Here is a 14,605-nt window from a genome sequence, read left to right as displayed (position 1 = left end):
TATTTTATCATACAATTCTGAATACGAAGGAAATTATGTTATCATTTATACTAATTATGAAAGATAGAATCTTGTGAATCATTAATGATAGAAGAGTCAATATATTTGACTTAGAGACTCTATAGTTGAATATGTGAAATAAATCTATGATTATTGTACATAAACAGTTGTATTGTTGAAATAGGCCACTATTGAAATGAACTATTTTCTCTTATCTTATCTTATCTTATCTTATCTTATGAAGTGTTTGAGAGAATGCATTAAAGAAATGATCTCATGCATCAAGCTAATAGAGGAAACAATAAAAAAGGTAGCCTAGCCAAGAAATAGAAATGCCTTCTAGAAACTAATCAAATATGAATTAGTTTATAAGAAAAAGAGAGAGATTGGACTATAAGTAACATGGAAATTCACTAGAACTATAAAGGAAAAAGGGTGGGGTACAAATACAAACCCAATCAAATGCAAATCAAATAATAAAAAAGAGTCATTGATTACATGGGAGGATGAAGGAGATTTAGTGACTAAACATATATAGCCATGCAAAGTAACAAGGAAGGGATGTGTAAGAATTAAGAAGGTGTCCACATATAGAGAGGACAACATCAAGCATGTGAAAGTGCAAATCAGTCTAATTTCTTAGGTTGGAGGTAGGGAGGAAAGAAAGAATGAGTAACAAGATAGAGGTTAAGAGTGAGGAATTTATAGTTGGGATTTATGCGAAGACAGATGCAGATTGGAATTTTCAAAGTTCAAAATCTATCTAGGAAGATACTATGTATAAAGAGAAAGGCCAATGAAAGGCTAATACTATAATTTACTATTATAAATTTGACACAAATGTAAGTTTGATCACTGTAGCAACTTCAGTGCTTGTTTGTAAGCAACATCTACATCTACTTTGATGTTTTAAGTTTGCAATTTATATGCTAAGGGAGGATGTATTGCATCAAATATTATCAGTGCCAATGGTCTTGAGTGTGAGGAAAAATCTCCAAGCATGAGTTAGTCTATACCAAGATTAAGGATGAAGAGAAAATTCGCATAAACCAATCACCAACCACAATCTAGTTTGCACATGGAGGTAAGAAGTGGTTATGGAAGGCTCAAGAGGATCGATCCAGTTGTGTAAATTCCTAATTGATTAAGAGCTTGAAGTTGTGAAAAGAGTGAGCTAGTGAGAGTCTCAAGAGACTGGTGTAGGTGTGAAGGAGTCTTGCAATGGTGAGAGCTAGAGAGACTTGAAACCATTGATGGAGAAAATGAAGAAGCCTAAGTTTGTGATTGGTTGAGTTTTGATGATCACTATGTTGGAGAAGGGGAGAAAGAAGAGATGGATGACTACATTGAGAAGGAGGCATAGAAATTACAACAATAAGTACAAGATACCTAGAGGATATAAGGTTGGAGTTAAGAAAGGAAAAATTTGAAGTAGTGAAATGTCCTTTGGGGACTGTGGATACAACAAATGGGCATAAGGATGACATAGAGTGTCCAGTAATACACAAAGGTTCAGTATTTGATGAGAAACCTAACAAAGAGAAAAAGTTGCTTGAGGAAGAAATTGAGAGGATCACAAACTATTTTAGTACAATGGATAGATTTGTAACAATGGTGATTGAAGAGGATGAACATGTGACTATAGTGGAATGTAAAAAAGTCAGGGCTGATATTGATGAGAATACAGAGGATGTTGGGGCAGAAAAAGAGAATGAGGTTAAATTTGAAGATGTTGACTTTAGTTTGCCTTTGTTTACAAGGTTGAAAATAAGAGGCATATTTGCATATTGGTGTTGAGGACATTGCACAACATTGGTGGAGGTAGTCTATTTTGGATGGACAAGATTCCATGAAGGAGAGGAGAGTAGAGAGTATTTGGAGGAGAAGAAAGAGCTATTGGTGGAGGAGGTTGGAGTACAGTGGGCATGAGTCAAGAAGGAAGAGGAGAAGAGGGAACACTTAGTGGAGGAGGTTAATAATAGTCATAGATAATTTGGAAGAGGTTAAGGATGAAGGCTTTCAATGTGCCTGAAGTAATAATGGGATCTTTTAGGTTGTTTACAACCAGAAGTGTATTTTGACTCCTACCCTCAATTTTGTGAGCCTATGCTCATGAATTTTATTACCTTTGGATCAAACTAGTTAAAATGGGTCATGTGAATCATAAAGTGGCATTAGTTTTTTAATGTCATATGAGAAGAAAAATGTCCCATGCATTCTTTTTATGGTAGATTTAATTGAAATAATTTTTGTGCATTCTTTCTATGGCAGATTTAATTTAAAAACTTTCCAGTTCTAGATCCTAAAGGAATCTGTCCATCTTAGGGTAGGGAAAAAGTTGCATATTTTTCCCTATTTTGTATCCATGAAAGACATTTAAATCCCCATATGTTTCCTTAATCTTATTACAAATCTTACTAAAAAATCATTTACAGATTCAAGGTCATGTGGTCACTTACCTAATCAACTTATAACAATACTCTAGGCCTTCACATGGGGAAGGAAATTCAATCTCAAAATTAGTTTGATGATGTTTACTCCCTACTAGGGAACTCCAAACTTGGCAGCAGCTATGGCTAACAACCACGTGAATTGTAGTAAAAATGGTGAAGCTTTCCTTCATTTCTGAGTTTTTTAACCACTATTTTTGCCCTACAAAATGTGTAGGCCAACCCCCCATGTTGAGAAACTACACAACTCACAGATTTGTTTCTTGAGAGATCATTTGGTTGATCCAGTATATTTTTTCCCTCCATGGCAGTGTCATGGCGATCCCCATCCAACAATATTTCATTTTCTTGTTCTCACAATCTAACAAAAATGGATGAAATTTTGGGGATATATTTCCCACAAAATATGAAAATACATCTTTTAATTTTTGCCTTAATTTTGCTTCACAAAATACATCTTTTAAATTTTGCATTAAGTTTTCTTCACACTATATTACCATTTTATTGTCTTATTTTCTTATTTAAACTTTGGAATTCTATGTGAGGAAGTGTGCTTTTATTAAAATTTAACTAAATGATGTTGTATTTTAATGTTATTTTTAATACTTATATAGATTATATTATTTAGAATTTAGAATATTGAGTTTTTAAAAGAATAAATAATAGGTTTTTAAATTTTTTTGTTTGATGTATAAGTTGTATATCTTATTTTTATCAACATTTATTTTCATGGTCCTAGTTGCTATTTGAAAGGTATACATTGACTAAGCCCATCTTCCATTATGATAAATAAAAACTGAGATAGTGGGTCTCCTTGCATAGCACTAAAAAATCAACTGGGGTACCATTAATGAAAATGGAAAAACAAGCCCCAAATAGACAAGAAAGGACCCACTTACACAATTATCTTGAAAGAGAAAATTTTTAAGAACCTTGATAAAAAAATAATGACTTAACTCATTTATTTAATAGTTTTGGTGACCAGTGATTAGTGACTAATTATTCAATAGTTTATTTGGTTATTTATTTAGTAGTTTTTGTTTGGGGAACTAAATATTACTAACTAACAATTATTTAGTAGTCTATTTGGTTAGTTATTTAGTCACTTAACCTTGTGATTTTACTACATGATCAACATAGTCATTTATTTAGTCACCTATACCTAGAAATTACAAAGAAATAGTAGAATTGTATCACTTTTAGTCACTTCAATAAATATTTTAGTGGTGTGACTAAATTTTTTAGTCACATAGTCACGTATTTGCCAAAATGTACTAGTATCTCCTAGCAATCTTACTGGTTTGATACGAAATGATGTAACCCAATCTCGTCAAAGAATAATTAAGAAATTGACACAAGACAGATGTTTTAGAATACCATAGTTCTTCATTAAAACTTACACAACTCTACTCAGCCTCTACAATGAAAACAAACCCCTAATTATTACAATTCCAAAAATTACCATATTTGGTAGATTTTTGGGAAAAATGGATTTTTTCATTTTTGGTAAATTTTAAAACTCATCCTATGAATCTCGGTTTTTCCCAAGAAAATCCCCAAACTAAGGAAAGACTAATTTCCAGCTAATCAACAAAATAAAAAATATGATTTCAGATTTATTACAAAAACAACTTTCTAAAAAAATTGGAAAAAACCAAAAAAGGAAAATTTGGAGCTCAAGACAAGATTTTAGGCTCCCAAAAAGGTGTCAAAGCAACCATCTATCAAGCTAAGCTCCATCGGTAGTCCAAATAACTCCTTCTAATGCAACTACCTATAAAATTTCAGCCAAAACCTACATTCGAGTCAAAAGTTATGACCCTCAGAAGTAAAGCTTGACCAAAATGCACATTTGAGTCAACAACCTTGACCCTCAGATGCCCTTGCATCATCGACATGTGCTGAGTTAGAGGCTTAACATACATTATTTCTCTAACAATTTGGCTTATACTATATGCCAACAGACGACACCATCTACAGTGTAGCTTATGTGCACCCCTTCTCAATGAAAATATAAGTTTTCCCACTATTTAACACTTGACATAGGTGCATATATGTTTCCCCATATCCATTGGCCCAAAACAACAACTTCAATTTGGGCTGAAAAATCCCAATTCAAATGTGCCATTCTTTGAAATTATGTTCTGATTTCTAACAAGCATGACACCCAAAGGAAAGAGAATCTCCTGCACTAGTACATAAGCTAACAAAACTCAAAATTATATTTAATGTAGTAACAAAGAACATCATAAATGCTAGAGACCCTTATTTTCCATTTTTGTATTGTTGGATTTCATATTTAATTAGTTGATTTGTATGTATCGTAGAATTAGCTGTAGAATCTCCTAAAGGTTAGCCATTATTTTTTTTAATGAAATTGCCTATGTTTCAAATTGCATCATGCCTATGATGAATGTGGTTTATGTGTCATTTCCAACTCATTTCTCAGAAGGACGTACATGTGGGTATTTTTTACGACTTAGAATTTCCTAAAGCAATCATGTTGTTAACCTTTTAGGAAGTGATAGACTAGGTGGGGATAGGCAAGATATTACTATTCAAAAAAACACAATTCATTCATATTGAAAATATAAACTAGAACTAATTTCATAGGAGGAAAAAGCTAACAGGTGAACTATGAATGAAAAAATAATGTAAATGCATTTATATGTAGTAAAGTGATAATTAGTTTTTTGTTTTAATTTGTAATTTTTATTTCATTCAACATTGAAAATATAAGTATAAAGTTTAGTTGATAAATAAGAAATAGTGTTTATAGTAAGTTTAATTTTAATATTGTTATCTAAATTTAACTATGTATTTTTTTGGGTAAAATATTTTGACTCATAATTCATGATTAGTGGTTAAGTACATAGTTTTTCTCATGACTAAACCCACTCTTTTACAATCTCATTTGAAAAACATTCAGCAAGTGTTCTTTCTCAACAATTAATTAGAAGGTGGTAATGTGCCTTGTTATTTACCCTAGTACTTTACGAAATATTATTGAAAAATTTCTCCCTCAATCAAAAAATGGTAATATTTGATCTTACTATTGAGTTTCTACTATCGGTAGGGATATTGTCCTTAATGGAAATTTCTAGTGTTACTCTCTATGTTTATTATTAATGAGTAATAACCTCAAAGGTAATGTTATGTCTTTGCAATTGAACTCTCAATTCAATTTAGTATCAATGGCTATTACTATTATCTAATATGATGTTTAATAGACTAGTGGTGTTGTCTTAATAATATCTTGTTATGTGTTAAGTAAATTTGTTGCTAGTGGTTAGTATTTTTGATATTCTAATCTCAAACCATCTTGGATGCATGATACTCACTTTCCCTCTTATAACATATGATCAGAGATGGTTGTTGGACGAACATTTGATCATCATATTGATCAATAAAATCTCTTGTCTCTCCTCTTATTTTTTCCTGTAGGAATGATCAATATTTATTCCTCTCATCTCTTTTTCTGTCTATGATTCTTTATGTTAATATATACTCCATTCAGTTCTCTTTGTTACCTGTATTATGTTTGGTATTGTCTATGTATCAATGCTTAAATTTTTGAATCAATGCAACATATGGCATTGAGTTTGTTGATATTCTATGTAGGTCTCCATAGTGTTAGATATCAACCAGATGACTTAAACATCACACACTAAGCTTCATTCGTAGACTAAAAGTTTTAAATAGTCAAAGTTGACTTATTTTTCCCAAGCATAATTTTTCCCAAGCTAGATTCCCCTTCTTCGTAATTCTATATTCTTTATTTACACACTATCATACACAAGGATCTAAGATTCTTATAGAATCTAATGCACTACCTATTCACCCATATAAATTAGATAAGACATTGATCCCATAATGTATGTTAACCATTATTCTATGCTAACTATGTATATTTTATTCACCACCATCTTCCACCATGGGAATAATAAGATTAGTATGTTTATTTCCCACCATATCTTTGCTAACCATCAAAACTCTTTTTTTTTTTTTCTCTCGATGTGTATAACTTACTATTGCTCAATTTTTTTCTACCAATATTAGATCATTCATTGCAAGAGGAATTTACTTTCATCTTCTTTATGATATGTTAGGAGTATATCTATATAATATCATACATGTTGAATCAGTCTTACCTTTGATGATTGTAATCTCTTTAGAATATTCATTGTCCTTCCTTATATATGTGTATGGATCAAAGGTTGTAACCATACATATATTGGGTCAATTTATATTACAATATTTGATTGATATAATTTTAGTGAAAATATGTAATAAAATATAGTTACTAAATACACATAATCATGAATTATATGAATCATAGTAATTATATATTTTTACAATAAAAATATATTTGTAATAACAATAATAATAGGTTTATTATTAATTATATATTTATTAAAGAATTCATCTATATTGTATTCAATAGATATAACATTATATTATATCAATTTGATAAAAATGATAGATTATGTTATAATACTTATTTATTATTATTGTTATTTATTCAATTCAATCTTAGAAATAGATATTATTGTTTATTTAACTTTAACGAATGCAATTATAATTATATTATGATATATTTATTTATGTATTGCATGTATATTAACTCTATTTTTAAAAATTATCTAGGATATGGGGACATTATAGTTCACCCTTCCCAAAATTGCTTGTCCTCAAGTAATTCAATACCATCTCCTTATGATATGGTTGACAATCTTGCAACAACAATTTTACTCTAGGATTAGATAGTTGAAAATATAAATTTAAATATCACAAGATTAAATTTTAAAAGATAAAATTATCTTTATATACTGTGTACTTCTCAATCCTTCCTTTTCCTCTCTTTGACCCATGACAAGTCTTGATTAGTAATCCTCATAAGTACTGGTACAGACTTTATCTCTTCCAAATCCTTATTGATATCCTCTTTCTATATGCATTTGTAAACCTTAGGGGAGACTTTATCCCATCCTAGGCATCTATGGCTACCCCTTTGGGATTTATTCATCACTACTATCCTTAGGAAACAATTTATCTCACCTTAAGGCCTTTATGAGTATGAAGTACTCATCTTAGTGATTCATAGGAGAGATGTTATCTCATCCTAGGTCACTAGGGATATCTATTTAGGATTATCCCTCTCTATTTAATCCTTAGGAGAGACTTTATCTCATCCTAAGGCTTCTATGGGTAGCCCTTTAGGATTACCCATCTCTATAATCATAGGGAGAGACTTTTTCTATCCCTAAGGCCTCTATGGATATGCCTTTAGGATTATCCCTCCTTGTAATCCTTAGGAGAGACTTGATCTAATCCTAAGGCCTCTATGGATATCTCTTTAGGATTATCCATCTCTATAATTGTTGGGAGAGAATTTATCTCTTCCCAAGTCTCATAGTAATTTAGTGTCATACAATTCTCCTGAAGTTTTTTTCTACTTTCATGCCATAAAATTGTCACTACCATTAATACATTTTTGTGTTTCCTTTTGTAGACAATGGTGCTCTCTTACATGGTTCATCAATGTTCTGCAAGGTGTTATTCTTTATATGTTTGTTGTTATCCTCTTTATGCTTCTCATTTGAACTAGCACCATCTTTCCTTACATTTACAAATATAATATATACTTTTGTAATTAACTTGAAATAATATGCTTATGTTTTTCATAGCTATCTTACATCTTTACATCTCTCATCATATCTTGTTCTTGTAAATATTTGGTTTATCATTTAGATTATTTTCTCCATCTTAGATTTTCCTTCACTATTTTTCCACAAGATGGTAGGATTATGCTCTAATACCAATGTCACGTCCCTTGTTATTTACTCTAGGAAAATATGAACAATTATGATAAATGTTCTCTATCAACCTTAAAAAACATTGATCTTACTCAGGGGCTTCTACTATCAATAGGGATACCTTCCTCAAAGGAAATTGCTAGTATTACTATCTATGTATATTATTAATGAGTAATAACCTCAAAGGTAATGTTATGGCTTTTCAATCACTAGGACAAAAGAAACAATAAATGATTAAATAAACTACTAAATATTCTAGATATATGACTAATTTTGATCATGTGACTTGTGGTACTTTATGCCAGACATTTATCTCCCAACCAAATTTATGACTAAACTATTTTAATCATTGATTTGGTCATTTATTGTTGGTAAACAATAGTTTATTTGGTTGTTTATTGTTGTTATCTAGTGGCTTATTTGGCCGATGATTGTTGATAACTATTGTGGTTCCACAACGCATGCCCCATTCCCTAAGAGGAATAGGGACCCCTTACTTTATTCTTCTAGATGTTAGGCTCCTAATATAGGATCCAAATTATTTAAAGGTCTTACCTACCCCTTAGCTTAGGTCCTAGGTCCTGGTGGAGAAGTCATATTAGAAAAAAATTCAAAAAAAAAAAAAATGCCCACCTGCTTTTCTACGCAAGTGCTTATCACACTTGGGTGATGCACTGATGCACATCTGCGTAGATTCACATGGGCACACCAACCAAAGTGGGTGGGGTTATTTAAACCCCACACACCTCCCCCCACCTCACCTCACTTCATTTCCAACTTGTAGCTCCCTCAGCTTTGTTTCTTCTTCGGCACACACCAAAGCTCCGCAGGCTTCGAATTTCACCAAGTCCACACCTAACGAGCTGTGCTAGCCCACTGTTGCTCTAAAAACATTTAGGAGTATGGTGTGTAGTTTCTCACCTAATTAGGTGCACTCCTATGCACCTCCCCCACATATGCACCATATTCAAAACAAATGCAAAAAAAGAAAAGCGTTGCACTACTACTACACTACCATGCACCCCCATATGCAAAAACCCCAAACACAAAATGAGGTGTGCATTTGCGCACCTAACTTGGTGTGCTAGTGCGAACCTCCATATAATGCACACCCATAAAAAAAACCAAAAGAAGGTAAGGTGTGCACTTACACACCTGATATGGTGCACTAGTTCACACCTTATATTAAAAAATTTTGTTTTGAGAAAAAGGAGGATAACAAGATGTTTTTTTAAAACATTTAATTTTGAGACTAAGCATTATTGTTGCCCTATAATTATTAATTTTGAACTAATGGACATCTTTCTTTTGTCATGTAGATAAAATGGCATCTTCATTTGGCAAGAAAATGGTACCAAAGCCTGTGGTGTTCAAGTTTTAAGGTGTCAAATCAAAGTGAAGATTCCAAGATGATTATTCTAAGATTAAGGATACAGACTTGGGGCACACTGATCTGGGGGAGTCCCTAAGGATTTGCAACAAGCCCAAGGAGAGATTGGCTATGGTATCTACATTAATCTAATTAGGGTTGGTGAACGTAGCTTTGTACATAACATCAGTACAATCCTTAGAGCTAATAATGACACTAATACAACACTTTATTCCTGAGGAAAGGGTGGTAAAGAGCATGACTAGAGAAGTTGTCTTTGACCTCTGACCCAACAACATTGAGAGGGTATTTCATTTCCTTAGGGCTAATCAATTCATCAGACAAACCTATGAGGTAACAGAAAGGTGGTATAGAGAACACCTAAGTGAGGTAACTAAGATCATCTAGTCCTCTTATCTTATTGAGAGTACTCCTTTGGGGAAGGTAACAGGGAAGGTGGATATGACAAGAGGGTATATTAAGGAAGATATTGAATATTCTATCATTATTTTGAGTAGAGTAATGGGTTTGTTGATGGTTGGACACTTGAACGTTTTCATGTTAAATTTTATTGAGACTATCAAGATGGAAAGGATGCCACTTGACTAGGTCACCACATTGAGTGAAAGCTTATGTGAACAATTGGAGGTGGTGAAGGACAAGAAGAAGTTCTACATGAATTCATATTTGGAATATCTATTAGCTACCAGGGCGACAAACTATACCAAATTATACAAAAGGGGCAACATGCAGGATCCCAATGTCTAGCCTTATATTGTCTACCCTCAATTGGTGAAGAAGAAGCTCTCAAGACAAAGAAAAAAATACAAAATCATGAGTGATGCATTCATATTTTCTATCATCCATTTCATAGAGGGAGACTATGCAAAAATATTATCAGATGATGCAGTAGCATAGATAATAGCTCTCGGGGCCTATTACATTCAATTCAAAACATTCACATATCTAAGGGTAGTTGGTGCCATTGTTAACCCAAAGAAGCTCCCTAGATATCCTAGTTATAGACTTGTCCTATTGGAGGTTGCACGATAGATTGAATTTGCATATGATAGGGTTAGGAAACAATGAAGACCATGTTGGACATGGCCCCTAGTCATAGGACCCTATCAAGTGAAGCAAAAATAGGATAATCTGTCTTTTGAATGGGAGTGGAAGCAATATCCTCTTGAGGAGTACAATTGTCCGAAGCCTTGTTTTAACAATATTGGGAATGTTTAGAGTCTAGCAGGTAGGGAATTTTAGCATGAAAAGGCCATTGAAGATTATTCAATGAATGCAATAAATGACCACGATGTTCATATAAAGGACAATTGTAGGATGACTTTGTATTTGGCTGAAAAGGATTTAAAGGTTCATATTCCTAAGGAAATATTGAAGCAAGACTTGGGGGAGCTACTGGACCCTTTTTTCAACATAGACAAAAATCAAAGAGAGACTCGTGATGAATGCCAAGGTTGACAAAGAGGAGAGTGATGATATAAATCATAAGTTGAGGCACATCATTTGGATAATGTAGGATTGGATCAAGAATCCATTCCAACTTGTTCCTAGAATACCTAACATAGTGGTCTTTCATGCACAAGCCAACCCAGAAAAAGGTAGAGGGAAGAAGGTTACTATACCTAACTTTGTGGCCTAGTCACCAATAAGGCCAGAAATAGTATACCAACTAGACTGCCCAGTTGTATACTATCACCCTTTGGAGAGGAAAGGAAAGGGAAAAAGAAAGAGGAGTTCTCCACAAAGGGTTGAAACAAAAGAGAGTGAAGTACAAGCACCTCCTCAACAATAGGAAGAAAACCTACAAGGGTTAGAAGATACTAGAGCTTCCCAAGTCTGGATAGATCCTCAATTGCCACTTGTTGTGCCTAACCATACAAAGGGTGAAATTCCACAAGTCTCTCCTCCTCCATAGGTAGAACCAACATCCCCTTCCACCTCTAAGAAATAGAAGAAGATCAAGATTCTAATGAAGAAGAGGGAACGAGTGATTAGAAGGATGGTTCCTTTTTGATCTATCTCAGAACCTATTCTCAAGGAGGAAGAAGAAGAAGAAGAGGAAGGTGAGGAGGGGGATGCGCCTATACAAAGAAGAACCTGACTAGCTAGAACCATGGAAAAAGAAAAGAGGAGAAGTTCCATGGTGACACTACCATCCATCCTAGAGGAACCTTTGGAAGTAACTTCTTTAGAAGATGAAGTACAACAATGGATGAATGAGCAGAGTAAAGAGGGCAATGACCTATTCAAAATGTCAGATTTTGACTTCATGCCCATAGGAATGAAGTTTATTGGGGATAGGATCAAGGATACCCCAACAGGTGAGCCCCAACAAGAGGAATGGATGCATATGCCTCTAGAATCACAGGGTCTTGATTTTACTCCTTCCTCCCTATTACAGGTTCTAGTGGTGGATAAAGGTTCTGTTACTCCTTTGCCTCCAAGTTTCAAAGAAGAATAGGTTCAAAAGGAGCCTTCACAAGAGGAGAAGCCATAGAAAATGGCAACCAATGAAGTGTCAAAATATGGACAGATGGTTGAATATTGTCAACAAGCCTCCCAAGACACTAAGGTGCAAACCATAGGTTCTACAAAAATAAAGACCATAGAAGAAGAGCCTTTGCAAAGAGAAAGAACTCTAGGGAGGAGTTATAAGGGAAAGGAGGTAGGTGAACATGCTCCTTCATCCTTGAGAGGTGGGCCTTCAATTGAATGGATTCCAAGGTGGCACAAGAAAGAAATGATGATAAATAATAAATCACAATTCCATGTAGAAGAGGAGGATATCATTGAATTGGCTGAGGTCTTGAATAAACCTGAGTCCGCATCATAGGAAGTGAGACCGTTGGCATTTATCAACAACACTATGGATCAAGATTTATTCACTCAAGTGGCTATCCCTCCTCCTAATGCAGATGCAAAAAGCTTAAGCCCACAAGATTATCAAATCAAAGAGGTCATGCTTGGGAAGCCCACATTGGATATGGCTAGGTTGATGGTTACCAAGGGGATAAAGGAAGTTTCTAGAAGCATGGACCAGGAAGGGCCAAACTTAGAACACTTCGATGGAAAAATGAAATCCTAAGAGGATATTTAGCCAAAGTTTTTGGTCACCTAGATCTTGATCACCCCACAGAGAATCTAAATGTTATACTCAAAGAAGGGAGGGGTGTGCATTTGGACCCATTTTAAAAATCCTTGTAGTAGTGGTGGGAAATTTTTGAAGAAAAGGGTGTCTTGATCATCCAAGGGAATCTAAAGTTATTGCATGCTACCCAGGAAAATGTAAATAAGATGGTAGCAATTTTGAAATAGGATTCAGCATAATGGATGAGGTATGGGCCTAGAGTAAAGATTTATAGGTTTTGCAAGCCATAGAAGGGCATAGATATAGGATTTTGTTAGATGTGTATACAAAAAAAGAGTTAGATTTTATTGATGATTGGATTGACAAGAGATTAGATAGTAATAAAGTAATGGAAACATTACACACAAAGATCCACCAACTCAAGGACCAAGCTTTAGAGTGAATTTTAGAGGCAAAGAGTCATTATAGTGATGTGTTTCTAGAGATTTTTGAGGATAAGGAATGAGAGAAGTTAATGCCCATAGAGGTAGTAGTGGAGGAATTCAAGAAGATTTTTGAAGAAGCTTCTGATGATGAGGAAATCTAGTAGGGTTTTAGAACAGAGGAAGCCTTATTAGAATTGGATACCAAACTTGAGGATTTTGCTAAGACTCAAATTGAGGTAGATAACTATAGATAGAAGTTCAAAGACAAGTATGAGGCTTTAGATTTACCAAATATAGCAAATATTACTAAGATTATAGAGAAATTCAAGGGCAAACATCCTGACATAGCTTTGGGATGAAGGAGAACAAAACCTAGAAGCCAAAATTTAAATTTTGATAATTAGTCAAATTTTGAGATTTTGGACCCTTTTGAGGTCTGTAGGTCCACAAGTGCACTTTTCTAGAGTTGCATTGATAGTTAACTGCCAATTCCAAAGATAGAGCTTTCCATCCATTGAAAATGCATTCTGACGATAGTTTAACTTTGACATACACCCAATGAAGGATCAACTCCCATTTTTGGCACTTCTAGACACTTCTACTTTGACTGAAGGCTTTCTTGTTCTTTCTCCTATCATAAATTCTTTATTTTTGACATGTAAAGGCTCATGCATCCAATTAATGAATAAAAATGGATGGAGTCCTACTAAGCCTAGTTAGATTGTTAGTTTGTATATAATTAGTTTTTTTAATCAATTTAAAATAATATTATTGCATGAAGATATCTCTCACTCTCAACACAAATTGAGGAGATGATTTCTTATAAATACTCCATTGTAATATGTAATTAGGGCTTCCATTATTTTGCAATAAAAATTATGCTTTTGGTGCTTGCATTTGGAGTGTAGTGATTCTTTCCTAAATGTGTCATTGTTTTGTGAATATTTTTTCATAGGACTGTGATTGAGCCAAAAGTTTATTGCTTTGTTTTTGGTTGTGTGATTCATTAATTCTGGTGTTTGTTATGGTTTTATAAATTCTATTGACGTATCTAGCTCAAGAAGAAATTGTCAAATTATACTTGCATAACATTTTGTCTCACATGAGCACACTTTCCATGGCCTTGCAATTTGATGAAGAGTGAAACATCATATAGTTACTAAGTTTCTTATCGATGATTGCATCAATGGAATCAAGGAAGCGCCACTCCTTTCATTGGTTACCTATCAATTTCTTTGAAAACTTAACTTGTAGATGTGTATTTTTCTATAGCTTATGTCTGTTAGGATTTTATTTTTATATTATTTGCTTTAATTTAATTTAATTTTCTTTACTAACTCCCTTTGTTAGAATATGACTTCATACTAGTTGTATTTTTAGATTTCATTCATAAACAATAGAAAATACAAAAATATAGTACTTTTGTGCGTGTATTT

The 14,605-nt window shown here is 33.5% G+C and overlaps 1 pseudogene; it reads left to right on the top strand.

The window, feature by feature from the left end:
* Positions 1-1,611: 1,611 nt before the first annotated feature.
* LOC149557988 (serine/threonine-protein kinase VPS15-like) overlaps positions 1,612-14,605 on the top strand; it is a 67,731-nt pseudogene continuing 54,737 nt past the window's right edge.

The sequence above is a fragment of the Cupressus sempervirens genome, chromosome 5 (genome assembly GCF_028749045.1).
Source record: "Cupressus sempervirens isolate cs-2001-9-10 chromosome 5, ASM2874904v1, whole genome shotgun sequence".
In the NCBI taxonomy this organism is placed as follows: domain Eukaryota; kingdom Viridiplantae; phylum Streptophyta; class Pinopsida; order Cupressales; family Cupressaceae; genus Cupressus; species Cupressus sempervirens.
The sequence above is the reverse complement of the archived record's forward strand: the minus strand, read 5'-3'. Positions and strand labels throughout refer to the sequence as shown.